At 39.9% G+C, this 25,242-nt stretch overlaps 1 protein-coding gene across 3 annotated transcripts in view; it reads right to left on the bottom strand.

Annotated features, from left to right (window-relative positions):
* MGAT3 (beta-1,4-mannosyl-glycoprotein 4-beta-N-acetylglucosaminyltransferase) overlaps window positions 1-13,242 on the bottom strand; it is a 55,587-nt gene extending 42,345 nt beyond the window's left edge. Inside the window, exon 1 of one of the 3 annotated variants that reach the window (XM_014074545.2) lies at window positions 12,494-13,242. The gene's annotated coding sequence lies outside the window, so the exon portion shown is untranslated. The other 2 variants (XM_087723201.1, XM_014074546.2) reach the window with 2 other exon arrangements.
* Between the last annotated feature and the right edge of the window lie 12,000 nt (window positions 13,243-25,242).

Raw genomic sequence — 25,242 nt, 5'->3', positions numbered from 1 at the left:
ACAAGATCAAGATCAAAGGCCAGAGAGGGCATAAAACCAGGGACTCAGCATCTCAGTCCTTCCTTCTCTTTTCTCCACCAACATTGAAGCATGTGATCACCTTTTCTGTTCAGGGCTCAAGCCACCAATAAACCATCTTTCCAAGCAGCCTCCATGTCTCCAGTGTTTTTTCCCCCACTTGGAGCCGAACCCAGAAGGACATTTCTTTCAACACCCTGAAGAGAAAAGTTTTTGATCAGTGTGTGCTATCTGTTCTAACATATGCCGTGGACACTAATCTCACAATTAATACAAAAGCTACGAGTGGCACAAAGAGCCATGGGAAGATACATGATTCAAGATTTCAAGATTTAATAAATTTATATGCCGCCCAATCCCGAAGGACTCTGGGCGGCTTACATAAAACAATTCTAAAAAAAAAAAAAATACTAGAAAATTTAAAATAGAGAGAGAACAAATTAAAAAACACATCATGCACTCAACCTTAGTGGGGCTGGACCTCGTTCATGAGGTCAACAGCCCCAGGCCTGCCGGAACAGCCAGGTCTTAGTAGACTTTCGGAAGGCCGAGAGAGTGGGGAGGGTCCGGATCTCTGGGGGTAGATCGTTCCATAGGGCTGGGGCAGCTACAGAGAAGGCCCTCCCCCGAGGAGCCGCCAGATGACATTGCACAGCATCACAAGAAAAGATGGAAAGACCTATACATGGATTAGAGAACAAACAAAAATATACAAAGTCATCAAAAAAGCAAAAGAATTGAAATGGAAATGGGTTGGTCACATAGCAAGAAAAACTGATGGCAGGTGAACTAAGGCATTCATAGAATGGATTCTACTTGATAAAAAAGCATCTACAAAAGAGACACAAAACAAGATGGAGTGATGACATCAGCTAGTCTTGTGGACCCAACTGGCGAAGGAATGCTTAAGACCTTGGTTGGAAACATTCAGAAGAGCCGTTCATCCCTCAGTAGATTGACAATGGTTAGAATGATGATGATGATGATGATAATGATAATGGTAATGATGATTCCGCCATTGTTCCACTTTGCTAGTCATACAAGCAGCAGCTTCTTCATGGCTCATTTTAGCTTCTTTCTAAGTGTGAAGGACTAGGAACAGGACACTTGGTCTTTCCCTCCAGTTTGCTGCAAACTTTTGCTATTTGCTTTGTTCAAATGGTCAATAATGACAGTTTCTTCAATCACCAATTTTTTTTTACCCTGCTCTATAATAACTACAATTTTATCTTCCTAAGCTTCAAGACCCAGAGACCTGATTTTTTCATTGATCTCAGAATAGCAGAGTGGGGAAAGAAAAACCACATAATTAATATGGTTTATTCGTGTTAATGCAAAATATCACCTGTATCAGTGATTCTCAACCTGTGGTCTGCAGACTCGGGGGGGGGGGGTACAATGTTGTCACATGGGGTCCATGAAGGCTTGTAGAAATGTTACTATTTAAATCTTGAGTTAAGTCTGGGTGGTCCGTGGCCATAGTCTGCAGCCACAAAAGGTATTTAAAGGGGGTCCATAGTGAAGAAAAGGTTGAGAACCACTGATCTACATGATCCTGAATGTGTACTAATTTATTACAGCATCTGAATGAACAAAATTGATCTCAGCATCTAGGTGGTTTTACATGTGCCTAAAATATATTACAAATTAGAGATAGTTGGGGTAATGCCAGTACTATGGCAAACTTAAAAGTCGCTAACTTCCTAACTTTTATCAACACCTTGGAGTACACTTTTTAGGTGTCTTGGGGAAAAGATATTAAAATGTATGCCTAAAAGGGGTCTGACTTAACACTCATAAGGGGGGGGGGGATTTTCTTATCAGCATAGTGTTAATAATAAAGATAACTGAGTAGTTGAACTGGTTTTTCAAGACACCAACAATTTACAAGACATATTTTCCCACTTGTTGTTTAGTTCTAATTATTCTTAATTCTATAATAAGTATTCTACTGCAGCTAAACCAACATAGCAATTTCATTTTTAAAAAAACTGCAGACTAGCAAGAGACTTTACGCAGCGTGGACATTTTAGGGGGTGTCTCAAATGCTAAAGTGGAACTTAACAGTAATTAACAACAGGTGCATTTCAAGTGTACTTCAATGCCAAACAGATTTATGGTCTAGTTGGTCTCACTAATTTCAACAGTTTATGCATCTATCTATCCAGCAAATTGAGAATTAGATAGTCATATTTAGATTAATAGGTTTGGGTGCATCAAACTCTGCATAGGGACAAATTATACAAGGATATTTAACTCCTTTTCAGTTATTATTTGAACTTCCTTGAAACACAAGAGAACTTGCCACTGCAAGAATTAGCACAGATAGAGGAATATAAACTTTCTAAAAGGCTGAGAAGATATTTTCACACGAGAACTTCTTAAAACTGAACAATATATATTTCTAGTTTTTTCTAGTGGAACTCTTGTTTTTCCTAAAAGAATTTTGAGAAGCATATTCCAGACTTCAAATCTATTAGTTTTCCTTCCCTTGAAGATCCGGGTCTCACATTTTTTGCAGATCTACCATAAGTAAATTCTGTAGCACTTTTCCTAAACTATCTAAGATTTTTGTGAATGTATAAAATGTAGTTGTGTCTCATTGCACTGTTAGTCAAGACAATGATGATTAAGTGACATAAAACAGCACATATCAATTTCATTCTCTTTTAAATGGCACTGTTGAATTTATTACTTCTCAATAATCTCAAAAGGGAAATGATTCAAACAATCAAAATTACAGTTATTAAATACTTACTTACTGATTTTCTCCAGTAATCCATGTGTTTCATAATTAATGTTTTTTTAAGAAAAGCAAAAATGTATTGATTTATGGGAACAAAACTGAAAGGATTCAACATGAAAACTTTTCTAGGGAACAAAATAAATTCTCACTAAATAGTCTGTTACACTGCAACAAGTTAACATTTTTATTCTTACCCACTTAACAGCCATTATTTTTATTTAGCTAATGGAGCCTTAATTTAGAGCAATATCCTATATTTTATACCTTGATACTCTTCAAGAAAGCAATATCATTTCATAGATCCCTATTATCTATTTGATAGACTTATAGAAGTGCAACTTCTTTTCCTCATGAGACTGATTCACCTAAACTGGACAAAAATGTAAGGCATCTTTATTAATTATGTTTCTTTAGTGAATGTTGTTAATTGCTTTGCATTTATTAGAGAAAAATATATATTTCCAGATGTGACAAGGAATAACCCCTTTCTTCTATTCTCATTTTTTTTGCATATATAAAATAATTTTTTACTGAATCGAAAGCAGTCTAGGATCTTACAGATGTATTGAGAATGCAATCCCCAATTCCATTCATTCTATACACTTATAAAGAATGAAGAGAGCCAGTTTGGAATTAGTGTGAATATAGCAATATGTGCTTCACTGCTTGGACAAACTGTCTCATTTATATACAATTTATTTCAGAATATTAAGTATCCTATGAGTGAGCTTGTTAAATGTGTCTGGGGTGATGTTTATTAAAATTTTGATTAAGTACAAAATTTTGATTATACATTGATTTGGAGAAAGTGTATGATAGTGAATAGGCATGAATTGTAGAATGCTTTTTATGACTATGGAGTTGAAAGAATAGCTCCTTATGATAAAAGTATGAATTATAATAAATGGGATGCTTTCTGAAATTACCGTACTACTGAAGATGGGAAATTGATGGAGAAATTATAGGATATGGCAATATGTATGGAAATATAGTACTATAGTCTGTTTCAAGGAATGAATGTCAAAGGAGCAAAAATGGTTGTATATAAAAACATGTTTTTGCCAATTGTATAGTATAGTATGAAACTCAATGTTAGGTGTGATAGGAGAATGTAAAGTTGGATACAATGGGATCAGTCAAATTAACTTGCATGATCAATGGGGTGATAGATTGCTCTCACATCCAGATGCAGTGGGAATGTGTTACTTAAGAAATATGTATGATGAAACAAGAAAAGAACAAGTCAAGAATCCATGGGTGCTGAGTGGGTTGAATACAAAGGTGAGTGAGCAGAACAAAATGCATTGATTGAGATAGTTTGATCACTTAAATAATAAAAACATGAAATCACAAAAGAAGATATATGCTGGAAGACTGAATGGCTGAAGAGGAGGGGAAGACTAAAAACTCATGATGAGAAGGAGCTTATGAGCTCATCAAAAAGAGAAATTTAAAGAACCAAAAGTAATGTATGAAGTTATATATGGAAATGATGCAAGTAATGATTGTAAGGATAGAAAGATAGGGAGAAGCATAGTAAATGGTGCTGGGGTAGATTTAATTTCCTGCTTTATCTTCATTTTGTTTACTTTTCCCTCTATGTGTTTGTGCTTAGCAAATGTTTTTACCCTGAAAGGGAATTGTGTGTTGGATATGCTTGTATGTTCTCTGAATGTAGCTGAAATCATAACAATTGCCATAAAAATATTACAAGGTCTATACTAAGAAGTATAGATATCAGATTTGTATTGCCGACTCCATACTAAACCCATTTAGAATAAATATTTTTATTGTACATCACCCAGAATCATGTTCTGTGAGATGGGTGGCCATATAAATATGATCAATAAATATTGAATCAATAGTAGCATAGCTTTTGATGAGCCTAAAAATTGGGAATCCAAATGACTAAAATGACATATTTTAAAAACGGCATAAAGATCAAAACAGTTGTTCAGATACATAATTCAAATTATGGCTTATTTTCCACAAATAATTGAAGTCTAGTATTTCTTGACGACATGACCATGGATTGCAATAAGGAACTCACGATCAAATTCTTCTTCATTTAAAAATCCCCACACATGTGCATCCATACAGGAAGTGAACATTCTAGGCAAAAGGCTAGGCTCTTTGTGCAGTTATTTTGCTATATATGAAGACTTCCTGGGATGAAACAGCTTTCCATTCTGTTACTCGCTCTACAATCTAAGGTTGATCTGGTTAACTTCAGATTTACTACTTGATCTTTTGTTTCTAAGAATGAGATTGAAGGACCCAACTGGACAAAACTAAAAACCAAAAATATTATTCTGAAGTGTTCCAATTCCTACTTTAAATTTTTTAAATTCTTGTTTCATAACTATTGTTTTGAATGGCTATTCACAGAAAAAGGTAAGATGGGAACAACTATTTTAATTGGTTGAGAGGCCAGTGTTTCCTAGACTTCTCATAATTTTTTATTCTGGTTTTCTGAATCAACATTGGAGAACATTCTCATAATTTTTACATCACTCTTGAGATTTAAAGAGACAATTACTTTTGTCCCACTAATTATATTTCCAAATAAGTCACTGTTCTGAACATCATTTCTGACAAGAAAGTATCAAGGTCAGGCCATTAATTCAGAAAGAGAGTAAATCATGTAGTAAATCATACAGAAAGGTAGACCCATTTTAGAGGGCTTTCTAGAGGCTCTGATTAACAGGAGAAGCATTTCCATTCTCACTCCAAAAAGTAGTCTTCCTAGTCCTTCAAGTAGTCCCCCCTGTAGACAAAAAGATGCTTAAGAATGACTAGAGTAGAAATGAATCTAGGGCTCTCTATGTTAAGTCACAACAGAACATTTTCATTAAATGCTTTATTTGTTGCATGTATCATTAAGGCAATGTTTCACCTGCTCCGAATTTTCATGCTAGAGAGCTATTAAAAATGCAGGAGGGGCCCATGAAGAGATGGCACTTATATGCTCAACAGAACTTCATGGATTTTTAAAATGAATGTGCTCTTGTAAGCCATGCTAAACTCATGAAGGGATAGGAGATTAAAAATTAATGCTAGCCAGTGAACCCCTAGCAGAGCTGGAAGTAGTACTAAAGTGCTTCCAGGAGGGTTCCAAGCAGTTCCAAAGATATTGTGTAATTATTGTGCAATAATTCTCCTTTCTCTGTGATTAAGGTTATCTGCATCTACTGACAATTCCATCAAGGTGGTGAGTTAATTTTATAATAAATGTCTTAAGTATCTGCACTATCATCCAAGAAAAATGAGGCATTAGAGGTATATAAACCTAATAAACGTCTTCTGTGAAGTCAGGTTGTTGATCTACCTCACAAATTCCTATTTGCTCTGCTTAGCAGCAGCTGTTCCTCCCATAATACCTATAAAAAGGTTTTTATAAATAACTTCTGATTTCCCCATTATATTTAATGTCACATTCTATGTCTGCCTTGTCCTAACGAATTATGGAAAATAAACATCGATTTTCCCTTGTTTAATTCTCAAAACTATCCTGTATTAAACCAAAATGCAGAGACAATGAGCAATACCTAAGGAATGCCTAGTTCAAACAATGCAGTCAACTACAAATTAGCCTACTAATTACAGCATAATATGCAAACACAGCCAGTATAGTAAGGTTATGCTTCTGTATCAGGAGAACTTAGCTAATGATATTGAATAAATCATAGTTGTTTGTAGCTAATGATCGTAAGAACATGGCCAATGATTAAAATCAAGTGATCTACCCATTCAAAATACAAGCCTTCCATTTATTACATCACATTATTTCTTCACCACTTCACTATAATCTGAAATTCATCAATACAAGTATTTTAGTACAGAGATAAGAGTAGGAGACAATGACTTAACTTTGACCATTGTCTTATAACATCTTATGTATATCTTAAGGAATTTAGGCTGCAATTCTATATACATACTTATCTTAGAGTAAATCATACTGAATTCAGTATGTATTGAGGCTACCGTCATGCTAAATCACACAGTGGTACTTTTGGTTATGACTTAATGTCTTGTGTGAACCCACCCCAGGTGCAGACATACAGCATAATTATAAGCTTGCCTCAATTTTCCAACAAAAGTAGGTTGTTTCAGAAATATCAATCTTAAAGGAACAGGATATTTTCATTGCCTTGCTTCATAGGTCCTGCAGAAACCACTACTATCTATTTATCTATAAAATTAGCCTTTAATAATGAAGGTGGGAAAAGTGGGGGGTGCTTTCAATGGTAACAAGAGCTCCATAGAATAGTTTTGGACTACAATCAATACAAAACTGACAGTCACTTAAAGAGTTACAGATATTCCAAATTATAAATAGTCAAATGCCTGGGGAAATAAAGAACTTCACAGAGAAGGGATTGCAAAATGGGCATCAAGTGAGTCCGCTTAATAAGGATTTATCCAAGTGAGGCACGGATACACTAATCGTTATGTGCCTATGGGGTTACCACACCTTATAGTAGGGACACATGATTGAGGGGGAGGGGGGAAACCTCAATGACACACACAGTTTTAAAATTAATGATAAAAAGAAGTGGCTTCAAACCAGTTGGGATATGATCCCACAGCCAGATCCCTGTTAACATGATTATTCCCATACATACACCTGAAGGTACTTTTGCTGTTGTTTTGTGCTTACCTTTGGCTGCAGACATAAGAAATAGAACTGGAAGAGAATCATGCGGTCCCTACTATCAAAGGTACAAATACGGAAGATATATTGCAAAAGAAAATTAACTCTCTTTAGTGCATTTGATCTAACCCAGAGATTACTCCTCACCTTTAGCTTTCTCAACAATCCTCCACAGTGGTTTTACCACAGCTATGATAAGCTTTTATAGGCTCTACCTCTTTCTCAAACAAAGTATTTCTATGCTAGCTGGGTCAAATTGCAATAATGTGCCAAAAAAAACCTTGCTTTAGAGTAAACAATCTAGCCTCACATCTTGGTAACTTGAGTAAGCATTTATTAGCAATCGCTGCTCCATTTGATTTGAATGGAAACTATTTGAGGTGCTTGGAGCTTACTGGTGTTCAGCTTAGTCAACCCTACTCAGACCTCCCTTCAGCCTCTTATACTCTACTCATACCTCCCTTAAGTCAACATAAGATTGGGAAGGAAGCTGAAGAAATACTTTAAATGTAATGCATACTATTCTCCAGGAAGAGTAGAGCCAAGCTTCTATTTGATTGTTCCATTGCCTTGTTTACCATTTAATGTTCAGCTTCATAAAAATGAAAGACGTTGCTATCAGGTTATGTGATGCTCATTATTTGCTAAAAACTATATTTTGAAAATATCAAAATACAACCCTTGGATAACTACACCAATGCGAGAGAGGTAACCTTAGGATCAAAAATATGTTGATGTTTCCCAGATGAGTATGGTTTGTCCATCAGACAAATGCCAACTTGTCCAGTTGGATGCCTTCCATACATTTTTGGTCTTCAACTTCCAATTAGCTATCACACTCACTGGTCAGGATATAAGTACATGTGAGGAAGGGTCTTAAGTTGGGTATATCCCATACTCTGCAGCAGAATAGCCAGATAAGAAAATGAGCCAAAGCAAGTTGTTTATTCCTACAAAGATCAAATATCTATAAGGATCAGTATAGGAGTAGAGAAAGACTTCCAATGTTTTAATCTTCCTTTCTCAAATCTATCTTCTGAAGTCAAAAAGCTACTGTAATTCCATGAGCACTTTTGTTTCCACTTTTTTTAGGATTGCTATTTTTCCCCCCACACTGAGCCTTCTGCATTTTGTACTAGGACAGAACTTTAGCTACATGAGAAACAGAAATTCAGCAGCTGAAGCTTTGCTCAAAATGGAGCAAAGTTGGGGTGGGGGGAATTAAATGAACAAGATTTTGTTCATCCGATAATTGCGGAAAGAATAGATATCCTATCATAAGAAGTTGCTCACATTATTCAGTATGTTGTCTGCAATCACCAGCCATTTTAATCAGCATTTCTCTCTTGGTGCTTTGTGGGTGCTTTGTGTATACAGCACAGCATAGGAATATATTGCAACTTATTAGACAAGGATATATTTAGAAAATCCTATATGTACATAGAATTGTATAATTACAACATAAACATGTTTAGAAAAAAAAAATTGTTAGGCAGGCACAAGGCAACAATTTGCTGATCTTCTAACCAGAAAAAATATGCAACTACTTGGGGACCCCAATTCTTGACAAATTTGATGTAGTTTTTGGTCTTACACTTGATAAGTTAATCATATTTTTATGCATATGCACATCTAAATTATCTGATCTCAAATCATCCTCATCTCCATCGTAGGCTATATCATGCAGTCTTTAAAAAACATTTTTTTGACATTTTCTTTGAGGAAGGCTGTAAAGTAAATGAAGAGTGCTCAGAGGAGACCATAGCATTTAAAGTAGGCCAGGTTCCTGTCGCCTTAGTGAAACATGATTGATGTCCAAGCAGCTGCTTCTAATGCAATCTGAGAAAAATCTGACTTGCCCACAAGCAGAGATGGCACTAGCAGAACAACTGGCCTCTGTCATGTTTCCTTTATATTTAAAGAATCCACACTAGGGGATGTACAGTATAAGAGCATCCCAGCTGGAAAGGATACTCTACTTCGCAAGCAAATCACCTTGACTAAAGAAAAACAGATAGTAATTTGGTAGTGTTCCTATGGCCTGTGACAGTCCTTAGGCACCATTCCAAATCTACTGTTCATCAGCTTTCACTGCAGAAACTCAAGGATTCTCAGAGGGCATCAAGAAGGGAAAAGGCATGGACTTTTCCTCCTTGACTGTCTCACCAAAAGTAACTGTCTTACTCAGTTGGCAATAAGATCCTACTGCACTCTTCTTCCCCTGCTCTAGTTGCATAGAGATTTGTAGATGATGCTAATAAATCTATTATTTTGTTTGTTATGTTTTAATTCATCATGAACTCTGGATCTCTGGTTTTGCAAGTTTCTGAAGCAATGCAAGACCTGCTTGTCGCAAGATTACTAGAATAAAAAAGAAAATGTGTATTCGGGCAAATGATATTCTTGCTTTCCTATTTCCATATCTGCCATGTCACGAAGGAAGGGGTGTGTGATATACTATTTATTTTCAAATCTGGTCCTAGATTTTTTGGCCGATATAAATCTTCCCATACATTGTCATATCAGGCAGAATTGGTATGATAGCTAAAATATTGTTCTTCCCAAGTAGGAGAAGCAGTAACAATGGAAATACTTTCATGGGGAAGTTCCAGGTAACATGAGATCATGCCTCAAAATAAATGCTAGGGGTGTGGCAGGGACATAATGAGGGTGTGACTAGAAAACGATTTGGTGCCAGGTCCCCATGATCCCGAGTTCATTGCTAGAAAAGTGATTAGTATTGGTGGCTGAGTCAGTTTTGCTCCTATGTACAAATATAGTAATGCTATGGTGGACTTTCCAAATAACTATGTTTCCTCCATTGTTAACTAGAATTGAAATTACATGAAAGTAAACTAAATGGCAACACTTAATTCACCTTGGCTGATCTCAAAAATGCTATGCAAGTTTAGATATATTCAATACCTGGGTGGGAAAACACGAGCAATCCCAAATCTGTAAAATAGATTAAGAAAAAGAAAGATAGAGAAAGAAAGAAAGAAAGAAAGAGAAAGAAAGAAAAGCAAATTTTCCTAGAAAGAAAAGGTCATTGTAGACATTGTTAAGAAAATGTAATGAATATGGCCATTAGATTACAAGGAATCACAGGACTTGAGAGAGTTTTGGTTAATTAAGTTCTAGTCCATTTATACAGTCATCAGATGATTGAGCTATCAAGTGGTAACTGGCATATGTTTCAATCTAACATCATCAGAATTTTTTTTCATTTGCTATTATCACTCTCACTCATGCTTTTTAAATGTTGGAATAGTTGTGTCCTAGTCATTAATAACTTATTTCTGTGAGAGATATCAATTTAGAAACCAACCCAGAAATTGGCCTTCTTCATCATAAAGCTTTCCAGATGTGTAGGTTATTCTGTAAATTGTTAGCCTTGCACGTCTGAAAAGTGACTGATTGGCAAAAGCTGTCAGACATTTGTCAAGCAGTGTGCTGGTATAGAACTGTCTTGAACTCATTCGCTCCCTTAGGCATGTCACCACCAACCTCAACTCTCATCTATTATATGGAAATAATAGTAATCTAGTTCCTAGAGCTGCTTTTACTGAAAGAACTGTGAGGTACTAGGAACATACAGTACAAATTACCTGGACAACTCTGCTAATCATTTGAGTTTTATTTTTGGAGCTATTCACTTCTTAAAAGTTTGGCTAGGCCTTCATGAGATGATAAAAGGCTATTTTCAATGTGACTCAAATTACTTCCACAGACAGTCCCAGAAGAAAACAAGTAGTCCATTTTTTTTCCTCTCTTCCATCCCTCCTCCTTGTTTGGTCTCTCTTTCTCCATGCTGCCTAAATAAGTCTATAGCTGCAGCACACACTCAGCTTCCTGACTGCAACACCTTTGCTGTGCTGGTGCAGACAATCACATGTCCCAGGCAGAAAGCTGCACAATATGACAGGTACTTTGACAGAATCAAAAAGTAGACAAGCCAACTCTAAAGCATTATGGATGACCTTATAGACCAGGAAAAAGACACACAAGCCTGGCTATTAAAAACGGTTCCTGGTTTTTTAAGAAAAGGGTAAGTGGGTAGGAGAGGATGGTCTCTGTGCCTGTTTATTCTGTACCATTTTTGGGATTGAACAGACTCTGAAGACTCATTTGCTGCCTACCAAATACTGCAGACTGGACACAAATGCACCATGAGTGGCGTCCTGGCACAGGGAAGCTAGGAGCAAACAGGACCTTTCTGCAGCGCTGATGGCAACCTTCCTTGGGAGTTTGTATCTTTCCAAAGGGGGAAGGCAAATCAGGGGAGGTTTGTAATCAACCTTAGCTTTCCAGTTCATGAAGTTCCCAAATTCAGCCTGCCTTGACTAGGCAGGCAGCTGCAGGGAAATCAGGGATCATCTGGAGATTTAGAGATGTTATCACAGGCACATGTTGTACACAACTGTTTTGGTTGTTCAATACCGACAAGAAAGGGAAAACGGGTGGGGGGTTCTTCACTAGATCTCTAGGAGAGCCTCCTTCACTTGGCATCTTTCGGAATGAATTGGAGCCAAAACACCACTATCCTTGGCCAACCACAAGGCCACAAAGGCTGCCGACCATTACAGAAAGTCCCAAGTAGAAGAAAAAGCCAGCCTAGGAGCACCCATCCTCCAAATGCCTAAGCTTCAACGAACTGGCCAATTTGGAGCAATCCCTTTCCACTTTCCCTGCCCAGCATCTCCACATCTCCAGGACTCTCCTCCCAGGAAGCCTTAGGTTCTCCATCCCTTTCCATAATCAAACACAAAGAAGGTGGGAAATCGCATCAGTAGGAAGGGGCGCCTAGGGAAGAGGGCAAGGGAAAGGAGCCAGCAAGTGAGGGGGGGGCGAGGGAAGGCCCGAGGGGGGGAGCAAGGCACGAGATGGAAATAGAAGACAAAAGGGAAAATGGATGGGAAGGAGGTGGGCAAAGGTGACAGGAGGGGGAGACGAGGGGCCGGAGGAGTCAGAAAAGGGGAAATAAGGGGCAAGACTGGGATTAGCCGTGGGGAGAGAAGGGAAGCGGAGGGTCCCTTCCCCGGGAGGGAGGGGGTGCTGAGCCTTCTCGCACTCACCCATCGCCCGTTGTCGTTCAGCAGCGGCGGCGGCGGCGGCGGCTCCTCTGCCTCCTGGGCCCCCGGTGGAGAGATGTGGGGATCCTCCGCGACGTCTCGCCCCATTCCTGATTCTGGCAACCACGGCCGCCCCCCGGCATGGCTCAGCCCGGGTGAGAGCCCGCCACCTCCCGCCCTCCGCCCCAGCAGCAGCAGCGGCAACGCAGCCTCTGCAGGGTTGGGAGGGGGCGAGCCAGCCACAAACGGGGGGGTGCGGAGGGTAGCGCCGGCGGCGGCGGCAGAGCAAGCGGGGCGTCCAAGGCTGCCGGGGATCGCAGCCGCGGGGGTGGGGTGGGGGGGAGGAACCGCTTCCCGCAGAAAAAATAACGAAATCTTCTAATGCTAATACTGATGATGGTGATAATAATGATGATGATAATAATATGAGGAAAGCTCCTCCTCCGTCTCCTCCCCCCCCTCCTCCTCCTGGAAGCCTTGCACCATCCAAAGAGGGGAGCCCGGTGCTAACGGGATAGAGGAATCGGCGATCGGGAGAGAGCTTCGGTTTTCTCCCCCCTTGGCTGTGGCGCGCCTGGCAGGTCAGCCGGCTGCTGCCTAAACTGCGGCAGTCATTCAAAGCCGTCCGTGCGAGTGGAGCGCTCCCTCCCTCTCTTCCGCCCCCCGCTGCCCATCTCTCGCTCGGCCCCCGAGGCGCCTTCTCAGTCCCCGGCTGCCTTTCCCACCACCTCCCTCCCGCCCTTCCCCGGTTTAAAAATATCCCGATGGTTCCCCCCACCCTCCTCCTCCAGACGCAACGCAGGGTAAGGGGGCGGGGGCGGGGGAAGGAGCTTCTGGAACAGCCCGGGGAAAGGGGGAGCGGAGGGAGGGGGATTAAGTCATCCGAGCATCATTCTGACCATCCGAGAGGCAGGCAGGTTAGTGCGAGCGCGTGTCTCCCCCTCTCTCCTCCTCTCCCCCCCCCCCCCGGCCGCCTTTAATCGTGAAAGCGACCCCTCCCAGTTCCTAAGAAGGAAACATCGCGAATGGAGGGATCTTGGAGCTCGGGGAGAAAGCTCCAGGCTTTGCTGCTGGAGACCAGCCCTCTTCCCCTGCTCTACCTCCGCAATGGAAAGGAATACAAAGGAACGCCTTGTGGTCAGACGCCGGCGGGGGGCGAGGGGGGGATAGAAGGAGGAGACTGACTGGTGGGCTCTGAAAGTGTCTGAAGTGGACGATCACTTTGGAAGAATTAAAAAAAAAATAGCGCCGAGGAAGCAAAAGGAAGGAGGTCAAGATTCTGCCTTCCTCAAACACCTGAAAGGTGCAATGCAGGAGAGGCTTCCGAGCACCAAAATCAGAAATGGGTAGCTCTGCATTCCTGTTGATCTCAATACACACGTGTACTATACTCATCTGAATGCCAAATCAGGCCATGGTTCCCCTCTGCAGTTCGGATTCCCGGATTCCCGCCATTACAAACTGTGTAGGGTATTTGAGGGATTTTCCCAATAGGCCATTCCTATTTCTCAGGGTGATAAACCTGCATCTTTTTCCTTTCTAAGCTGGAAATCCAAACGTTTTCCCTACAAAATAGTTTTTTTAAAAAAAAAAATTAGGAATGTAATGTAAACACTGCACCCTCCACACACAAACACACTGTTCTCAAACTGCATAAGTTTACATCACTACGGAAATAACCCTCTGACCCAGTTGTTGTGGGCGATCCCACAACCACGTAAGAATGCTGTGTGGAAAGGCAATGGGAAAGTCTTAGGGTGGGATCTTTGGGGCAATGCTTGTGACATCTCCAGAGAGCAAACAACTCCTTTCCCACAGGGCTTTTTCACAAGCGTGTCTGTTTTTGATGCGGATTTCCTTTGAGAAGCATCTCTGCTCTATCTTCAACTGTTCTTTGAAACCCAGGGACAGAGAGTCCCTGAACTACAGGTGGATCCTTGCCATTTCCTCCTATCCCTAGGAATCAGGAAATGTCAGTGTTCAGTCAGCAGAAGTTAAGAAGTGCAAATAACAGGATGACTCCAGATGATGTTTATTTGTCACCCACTAGTTCTTTTAAAATCAATGACAAATGAGTTCTAACCTCAGCAACTGCTGCAAATGAGTGGCAGTGCTGGCAATGAATCCAGTTTGATCTTCATGGTTGGCAGCACCCAGAAACAGCCAGAATGCAGTAGGCAAAACGCACCCCCACCCACTGGTACGTAATAAAAACAATGACAACTACAGCCACATACAACCACGTGTCACCAAAAGCAGTGGAAAACTTTTGATGCGCACAACAGTGACAGTACCAACAACGCACAGCTGGCAGAACGCAGTTCTCTTTCCAAGTTTAAATCAACCATCTGTGAAGCACAGGGTTGTTTTTTAAACACAAATCTCGTGGTCTTCCAAAAGAAACCAAGCCTCAGAGATATAATGCTTTTTCACACACATACAAAAAGCTAAACCTCTGTTGGGAAGGAACCTACATAAGATATACAGATTAGCGGCTCTACAGATATCAAGTGCACAAGTGTTTTGCCAGTTTTCAGGTGTGGCTCAGTAAAATAAAGAAAGAGTCCTGGTGTTTCCTTCAATAAGCTATCTAGGATGTGCTTATTCAGCTGAATAAAGACATTTAAGCAGATGGGAACCCTGAACAGAAGATGAGACATACTGTATATTTATACATTTTCTTTGCTATCACTTTGTCACATAAGGTAAGTGGGCACCCAGTAGGTAAGATAAAGAAGTATAGAAATAGCCAAGTATGCCCTTCGTGGCTTTGGGAGTTTCCTCAGGGATTTTCCAGGGTCCTAAAGCAGTGCTCTCCAACCTTGGCAACTTTAAGACCTGTGGACTTCAACTCCCAGAGTACCTCAGCCAGCTGGCTAAGGAACTCTGGGAGTTGAAGTCCACAAGTCTTAAAGTTGCCAAGGTTGGAGACCACTGCCCTAAAGGACTCCTGAGGTACTGTAATTGCACCATCTATATTCCCTTAAGGAAATTATTAGGTTCCTCATCAACGCAATCTTTCCAGCATCCTACACCACACTGGTCATAGAGGTAAAATCCTAGCAAAGAGAAGGGAGAGTGGCCAATGGGAGCTGGCCACTTTATTCCCAACCATATCAAGCAGTTAGGCCATCCATGAAGGATTCTAGCTTGTACCCATGGCAAAAAGAAGTATCTGACGGGAATCCTGGGAATTAAAGTCCAGATATCTTAAAGTTGCCAAGGTTCAGAATTACTGTTTTAGAGGTATTTGCTACAAGAAAGGATAGATGTCAAGGCAGAATGTTTTCTTAACAGGACTGAATGCTGCCAGTGTGAAAAAATAGCTCAATCTCAGCTTCCTTTTGTATTCAGAAAGTGTAAAAAGTTGCAAAACATACCAACATTAATGAACATGGGGTGTGGGTAGGGAAATTAACTCTATGCCCTGATAAGTGCCAAAATATGAAAAGCATTATGTAACTTGATACAGAATCTAATAAAATAATGATTTCAAAATCTCTCTATGTATTCTACTTCCTCTCCAATGTATCCCTTGCAGTAAATGCCAGTAAGGGAGAATATTTGTAGCTCAGGGTTGAAATGAAGGGTCTTTGGTGCTCTCTGAGCTTGTTAGTTTTCTTGCAGATGTTTCATTACCCAGCTAGGTAACATAATCAGTGCTAGCATTAGTAAATGTTTACATTCCTTAGAGCACTTTATAACTTGGAACAATAAAGAAGATTACATACATAGATACATACATACATACATACATACATACATACATACATACATACATACATACTGGTCAGATAAATACACTCCTGGGCTAAGAAGCATATGCTACAATGGACCTAGCTCTCACAAAGAAATGGGAGTTTTAAAAGAAAAAAATCCCAGTTGAACCTTAAAATATTTGTAACGTTTATTGTATTGTCTTTGTGAAAAACAACCCCACAATCCACAAGCCACTGAGGAAGAGATACATCCATGCTGAGCTATATATGTTTTAGAGCAATTCCTATCCTTGCCAATAAATAACTTACAGTTTCAGCCTTGGAAACTTGTACTCTCACTGGACAGGTCTATGGAGATTCTCAGTCATCCAGGTCATGGTTTTTCCACAGGTGCTTTTCAAAAGGCAACTGGAAAGAAAGAAAGTCCAGTTGCCTTTTGAAAAGCACCTTTGGTTCTCACTGGCATGCTTTCATGGAAATTTACATTGATTGCAAAAGCAGCATATAAATTGCACTTTCATAATCATCATGGAGTGCTTGTCTTTCTAACATTGCATTGCTGTGTATTATTTATATTGGGTGTTAAGAAACAATAGTCGGGACCAAGAATGGTGCAGAAGTATTAAATGTCCTGGTTTAAAATGATCAAAACCACAATGGTTCAAGCAAAGAGAGCATAGCATGCTTGTGGTGAGTTTCAGGAATTTCTTGGAAATCACAGTTCACAGGAACATCTAGCAACAGGGCCAAGTGAGATAAGCTTGCCAATAAACCAAAATTATGGGACTGAGGTACAACAAAAGGATAGCAGCATTTAGCCACTACTGTTGGGCTTGATGTTCAGAAAGCAGAATGATGTGAAAGCTTCCGCCTTAGTTTGTGTAAGTAGAAAAGGCAACAATTTGTTCAAGCAAAATAACCCCCAGGTCACAAAGAATAATTGAGCACACCACACCCCCTCCCCAGATGCTCTGCGGGGTGATTATGGTGTACTTGGTACTTCAAAAATAGAAAATTGACAATTCAATGTTGTTTTATTTGTATTCGGGGATTATGTATAGTCTATGACATGAAGAGAAAAGCAATGAAATGTAATCATAATCAATAAATAGGAGAAGGAGGCACCATGCCTTTAATAGCAACAGAAAAAATAGAAGCAGATGGTAGTTGAGGAATAAGCTCTTCTGAAAAAAGTATAAAAGATGCATACTTATATACTTATCTTGCTAAATAAATCATTGTTGTCATTGTTGTCTAACTGAAAGGCCATTTTATAAAAATCTGAGGACTGCACTCAGGATTTCCAGCAGCTACACAGAGTCATGAGACTTACAATTGTGATCTGCTCAACCCTTTGTTCAATGCACAATCTGCCATATCAAACTGAATATACAACCTCCTTAACAAGAAATATTATCTTCTGTTTATTTATTCATTTATTACTGTAAAGAAAGAGCTAATCATTTTCACAGCATTCTATTCTACTGTACTCATACTTTGGCAAAACCTGAATTGTTTGACATTTCCCCCCAATGTTTTTTAACAGCAATGATTTGAGCAGATATAATTTGTTTTTGGTTTAGGGGGAATTGGTGCTTTTGGTTAACATTTTGTAACATTTTTCAAATGAAGGGAATATTGCTTGTTTGTTGATGATGTTTTGGTGTGCTGCTGAATTAAGGGTGCTCTAAGACAGGTCATGCTTAAAGGTTTTTAGAATGATATTAAAAGAATTTTATTTAGAATTTGCTTCCTTGTACCAAGTTCTAATAATGTTGTTACTAATTGCCAGGTTTCAATTATCCTTACAATTCACCCATAATGACCAACTGACAGAGAAGTGTGCATACATGCACAGAATCTACCAAACAATGTAATGTTCTTTTTTATTATCATTTGCTCTCTAACAGTTCACATATGGCAAGAGTGACATTTTTGATATAGGATTGCTCGTAATAAGGACCTTGTCAAGAATGGTGGTGAGGCCCAGCGGCCACCAGCCCCCCCTCCTCCCTCCCAGCGGAGCCTTGTCCCACCCTCACCGGTGGGAGTCAAAGAGGCACTTGGAGCTCTTTTGGCTTTTACTGACAGCACCGGTTCACCAACAGTATCAATTTGTTGTGCTAAATACCCTTGGAAGTAGAAGTCAAGAAGTTTCTTTAATCAAAGTTTGATACATGTACTACATGCTAGTTGAGCATGTGTCCTACCAGAGCTGATCAACACTTCAAACATTCCTTGGCAGCAACAATCGATGAAATAGCAAAATCTTTTAGAATTTGTAGGACTTTTGTCAGAACAATATGACATTTACCTTGATTACATTAGAGCAGGGGTATCAAACTCAAGGCTCGAGGGTGGACCCAGCCCAAAGTGTGATTAGATCTGGCCTCAGGGCTACCCTGGAAACAGCAAAGGACCAGCCTGCACTATCTCTGCCAGCAAAAATGGCTCGGGAGGGCCATGTGCTCCATTTTTGTTGGCAGAAGGTTGCAGGAGGCTGCCCTAGCCGAAAACAGAGCTCATGAGGGCTACACACAGGGTTGGGGAGCTCAGTTTTCGCTGGCAGAGGGTTGCAGGAGGCCGTTGTAGCTGAAAACAGAGCTCGGGAGCCCATTTTCACTGGCAGAGTGCTTGAGCCACCACAGGCGCCCACCCTGACGTCACACAAGTGATGTCAAGTTGGCCATGCCCACCCTGGCCACGCCCACCCTGGCCCCCAAGGTCAAACACAACCCTGATGCGGCCCTCAGTGAAATCAAATTTGACACCCCTGCATTAGAGGAAAGGTAGAATTAACTTTCATATTATTAGTTAAGCTATGTTGTCAAACTGGCAGCTCCTTTACAGGAAAAATGAAATTATCAAAAAGCTAAAGAGGGAGTGTGTTATGCAGAACATACAAAAACCCTTTGCTGAACAGTTTAGTTTAAAGGACATCGTAAGTACAATTCGATAAGGATTAGGCATCTAAGTAGCTGCAAAGGCTGACAAAGTATTGGAAAAACAAGGTTGAATAGAGTTTCCTAGAAAAGGTAAATTCCAAGGTCAGAGTAAGGTATTTGGGAGTACAATACAATTCACAAAACCTCAGATTAACGTTGCAGATAAATTCCTGCAAAATGAGACAAAGTAATTATTCAAAATGGAATAGTCACAGAACCTGTACTAAAGAATATAGCTCTACCTAGAAGAAATAAATAGGGTATAAAATATACATACTGGATTGGATTGGATTTTATTACATTTATATGCCGCCCTTTTCCCCAAAGGGGACTCAGGGCGGCTCACAATTCAAATCAGGGAAGGGGGGTACAGACAGGAAATAAAAAGACGAAACATAACAATACATAATTTAAAAACACACAACAGTCATACCATTCGAGGTGGGGAGGGCAACAGCTCTTTAGCCCCAGGCCTGTCGGAACAGCCAGGTTTTAAGGGCTTTGCAGAAGGCCTGGATGGTGGTGAGGGTTCGAATCTCCACGGGATACTGTATCTTACTTCCTTTATTTCAAAAATATCAACTCTTTATTTAGAGAGAGGGAGAGGAAGACTATCCTTGGCAGACAAAGAAAAACTCCTTTTGTTTCTGAAATGATACTTCCTTTTCTAACCGCCCTATGATGAGTTGTCAGATCCAGTATTAGGTAATAAGACCTGTGGGCTAAGAGTGCATGTCACAGCTATCATGCCTTTCCAGAGATACAATGCCTTTCTCAAAAATCAATGGAGAAGGGACTTCTTTTGCCTTTCAAAAAAGCATTTAAAAAGTATATTCAAAGCTCTGTGCTGTTTTCTTTGTGTTATGTTGTTTTTTCCTCTTTTACCTTTTCTGAATGAGCATCAAATAAATATTTCCTGCCCGTAGTCTTACACAGTTCTACAAAAGGGATGTAGCAATTGCTTCCCTTTCAATCACCCAAAGAAAGGGGAACAGCAAAATATCAAGGCCCCACTACAGAACTGTCCTACTTGTATATTCCCTGTTTCCCTGTTGTTTTAAACTGCAACCAATAAAAAGGTAAAGGTTCCCCTCGCACATATGGGCTAGTCTTTCCCGACTCTAGGGGGCGGTGCTCATCTCCATTTCAAAGCCAAAGTGCCAGTGCTATCAGAAAACATATCTGTGGTCATGTGGCTGGCATAACTAAATGCCGAAGGCACATGGAACGCTGTTACCTTCCCACCAAAGGAGGTCCCTATTTTTCTACTTGCATTTTTATGTGCTTTTGAACTGCTAGGTTGGCAGAAGCTGGGACAAGTAACAGAAGCTTACTCCATTACATGGTGCTAGGGATTTGAATCTCCGATGACCTTTCTGATTGACAAGCTCAGCGTCTTAGCCACTGAGCCACTGTATCCCTTTAAACCATTAAACTTACTCAAAAGCCTTTGGGGAGGAGCTTTCCAAACATACCAATATTTGTGGATCTGGGTTGCATCTTTAAATACCTGTTCCACTCTTCAAATAACACACCTTTCTCTTTCTCTATCTCCCTCCTCAGGCGTTTTAGGCACTAAATGGGATGAGAGGAGAGGAACATCTCACCTGCACCTGCTGGACTCATGAGAGTGCCATTCCTCAGTCCCAAGCAAGCGGGGGGAGGCAGCTGGGGGAGCAGAGTAGCATGTCTCTCAGTCCATTCTCCCAGGTCCCCTTCAATCTTGACAGTGGGAAGGGGTGCCTGGCCTGGGTAGCAGGGTGATTGTCGCAAGGTGGGCAGCAGTGGTGGTATTGTACCGGTTTGGATTGGATTGCCCGAACTGGTAGCGGAAGTTGTGGGTGGCCCTGCCCACTTGCCCCCTGCTCTACAGCATCCCATTTAGGCTCTTTTTTCACCAAAGTGCATGCATGGAAAGCTGTGCGCATTCACAGAAGCTATGCGTATGCACGCACGCTCACATTTGCGAACCGGTAGGGAAGGTAAGTGAATTCCACCCCTGGTGGCAGGTTTAACTATGGACATCCAGTCCATCCAGCAAGAAGACAGCTTTCCTGCTCATTGTGCCTTGGTGATGGATGCCAGAGTAGGCTGTTCATTTGTGTCATGTTTCAGACTACAGCAACCTTCACTAAAACTCACAACCTCCTGCCTGCTTGCTCTTCTGATGCCTACCTCATGCATTCAGATTGTACAGGAACAGAAGTAACATTGTGCATAATTGCTGGTGGAACCTGGAATCAAGCAAGCACAACAGTTCAACAACAGCAACAGGCAGAGGGAGAGACAAGTTTTTGCAGGTTCAGTTCACCTGTGAACCCTACCACAAACTTCCACTTTGGTACAGAGGGGAAACAATGAGGGGGGAAAGTTCTGTCATTAAACAGGAATCATTGACTACTTATCTGAAACTGAAGGTTAAAGGAGGCCAATTTAGGTATTAATGTCTTAGCAGTTGCCATTACGCAAACACGAGTTCCATTAGGCAATGAGCAAAGTCTAGTAGTTGATTTCACACAGGCCAGTGAACAGCCATCAGCTGGCAGCTTCCATGTCACTCTCAAGTAGTTCGGCCCTATTTATTATTAACAGAGATTCTGAGTTTAAGAAGTGTAAAATGTGCATAGCAAATTCATAATTTATTTTCTCTTAGTATGAAGATATAGAGACTATGGGGGGAAAATCAGAACTTTTTAAAATCTATGCATATTATGTGTATATTAAAACCCTGGATCATTATTCAAAAAGACATCCAGTGGTTTGTGGGAATATGAGGCTTTCTACATATTATTTAAGTAAAGCAGTCCAGAGCTGACCCTGATTTGGAATAACACAATTATAAGCTATAGTAGTAGTGTTTATACCAGGTAGGATGTATTCTCAGAGCTGTTTTCACAGTACTAGACATGAGTTGCCCAATTAAACCATCACTACGGTGGATGTCTATTAAATAATAAGGACCAGTGTGCCAATTCATTAATTCTCCTTTGGCTTTACAATTACAACTGAAAAAGTAAATGAAAGATCTGGAAGAGACCTTGGTATGTTACTTAATTCATGCCCAGGACTGGCCTTATCATTATGGACAATTTTTCCCCCACCAGAAAAAAATTGAGGTGTCACAAAAATTCAGAAAATCCAGTATGCCATTTTTATTGTATTTTAGTTCTGGGAAAGAAGAAATGTACTTATGAAATATTCTGACTCAGGTAGCTGTGATATTATGCATTCTGACCTGGATGGGACATTAGAAGATATATGATCACTTGGACTAAGCTGCCACATTCTTCTATTCATAGAGTCTTGTTTTCCAATGGTTGAGATCTTGGGTTTATCCTGGCTCTAGTTCCAACTTGCCCATCCTTTGTGCAAAGATGAATAAGTTTCATTTGAAAGAGAACTGCACCATCCTTTGAAATTCAGATCAATGGTCCCACTATAAAAAGGGACAAAAGACTATAGGAGAAACTTTTAAAAATGGATGTTTTTTAAAAAAAAAAAATTGGCATACGAATATTATTTTAATTTAACTCTGTTGTTTATCTATTACATTTTAACATTACACCCAGTCATACACACTCCAGAAGTTATAATAACAGAAACTTGCCAGTCTGATTGTGCTGTACCTCCTCCTCCTTCTTATAGTTCAGTGAATTAGGCAGATGTTTGTCTGGGCCACTTCTGAATATTGTCTGTTGTGAATTCAAAACGTTTTACCCCTCTATCACTCTAGTTATGAATTTTCCATCCTGTGGTGGGATTCAATTTTTTTTACTACAGGTTCTATGGGTGCGGCTTGGTGGGCGTGGCATGGCTTGGTGGGCATGGCAGGGGAAGGATACTGTAAAATCTCCATTCCCTCCCCACTCCAGGGGAAGGATACTGCAAAAACCCCATTTCCTCCCGATCAGCTGGGACTCGGGAGGCAGAGAATAGATGGGGGCGGGGCCAGGCAGAGGTGGTATTTACCAGTTCTCTGAACTACTCAAATTTTCCACTACCGGTTCTCCAGAACTGGTCAGAACCTGCTGAATACCACCTCTGCTTCCATACTTCTATCAAAGTCATCTTCTCTATAGACATAGAACATAATTATTTTCTGTATTAGTGCAAGTGTGCATGCATGTTATTTTTCCCAACTTCTTTAAATTGATTTTTGCCAGGCTATGTGAAAATTGGTTAAAACAAATAGTGGCAATCTAGCAACCAGTATGTTCTCAGTAAAAGATGTCAAACTTATTTGTTTGATTAAAACTTGCATCAAAACATAAATCTGATCTTCTCTAGCAATGTTTGTAAGGAAAGGAATGTCCCAGTTTCAATAAGACCTTTAAAATTCATGTAGTCACATCAATGAACAGATTTTTATGAGAGTTCTTATTTGGATTTTAAAATGTTAACGCTACATAAATTACTTTGATGATAAAATAACAATGTCCAAACAGCCATATATAGAAATGCAATGGAATTCTATTTATGTAAAATTGGGTTGTGCCTCTTAGCTACATGGTTTTGGTAAAAAAAATAGAATGAGCAATTGTATGGCTAAGATATAGAATATTTTATTTATTCATAATTATTAGACTGCACTCTTTGAAAAATAAATATTAATATGGATAATTTTTGTAGTGCTCCAATGTGTAACATGCCTTAAGATCACAAAGAGTAGTGATATAGTAGATTAAACTGTACAAATTAAGAATAATTCACAAGTGTCTGAATTCCAATTAGCTTTCTAAAGTAAGAAGGAAAATATTTTTAGCATTTGTCAACTTGATTTTAATGACATCTATATTCTAAACTGGATGATAAGACTGCATTGTTTATACATCTCTTTTTAAAGAAAAAAATACTTTGTTACATTAAGAATAAAAATGTATTTCTAAAAATGAAAAAAGGAGGAAATATCAGCTGATAGTGGAAAAGAAAATAGCTCTGCAATTAGGACCCAAAGAATCTCAGAGATATTTGATGCCTGAATGTGTGAATCAGAACCATTGTCAGTTATTTATTTCAGTGGGTTCTGGAATGCTCTCAAGTTCCTTGCCAACAGCTGCCAATCTGCCAAAAGCTTCTATTGAAAACAAAATCCAGCATGGGATAAGGATAATTTTATAGACAACCATCATACAGTAACAGTTCTGCGGACAAAGGGATGAGCAAATGAAACCCAAATATTTTGCCTAACAACCCCCCCCCCCCCCCAAGATACTGAAAGAAAGTTCAACAAGAATTGAAGAAAGAAACATACCAAACTATTCATGATTGGCTGGATAAACAGATAATGGGAAAAACTTGCAGTGGCTGTTTATATAATTGTCTCCTGAATCTTTATCCATCTGGGAACTAGCCATTATCCAGTTTCACTAAGCTCATAGAAACATCACTGTGGAATAAATTTGAAGGTCCGTTTACCCTGGCATTTTTCTCTAAGAGAACACAACCAGATGTGTTGCAAGATAGGTATTAAATGTCCTATATATAATGTTTTATACTTTTTAAAATTTAATTTTTTTATTTTCAATTTGTTTTAAGCTGGCTTGAATGTCTATATAAGCAGAAAGAGTCGGGGTTTAAATTATATAACAACTTTCTAAATGTGTACATTACTTTTCCCCAGTGGTGAAATTCATTTTTTTTACTACTGGTTCTGTGGGCGTGGCTTGGTGGGCGTGGCAGGGGAAGGATATTGCAAAATCTCCATTCCCACTCAACTCTGGGGCCAACCAGAGGTGGTATTTGCCGGTTCTCCAAACCACTCGAAATGTCCTCTACCGGTTCTCCAGAACCTGTCAGAACCGGCTGAATTTCACCCCTGCTTTGCCCTCATAGCAGTGCTTCATTTGGCCTACATGGTGTTTGTTTTGTTTTTTTGTCATTCCCTTGCCACACCTTTTCTCTTTCTTTTATTATATACCTTGAAAAAACACTTCATTGATAATAACTTCAGTTTCTTACCCCTGATATTAGAGATCAGCTGCTCAGACAAGAAACTCAGCAGTCAGAAATTTGCCGTTTCTAAGCCCTGAGACGCATTTCCCTCTCCTTGCAGATTAAGGACTACCTAACTCAGTGTTGTGGAGAGCAG

Source organism: Thamnophis sirtalis, unplaced genomic scaffold, assembly GCF_051295495.1.
Source record: "Thamnophis sirtalis isolate CommonGarterSnake01/CBP01778 unplaced genomic scaffold, rThaSir2_p1.2 scaffold_9, whole genome shotgun sequence".
Lineage (NCBI taxonomy): Eukaryota > Metazoa > Chordata > Lepidosauria > Squamata > Natricidae > Thamnophis > Thamnophis sirtalis.
The sequence above is the reverse complement of the archived record's forward strand: the minus strand, read 5'-3'. Positions and strand labels throughout refer to the sequence as shown.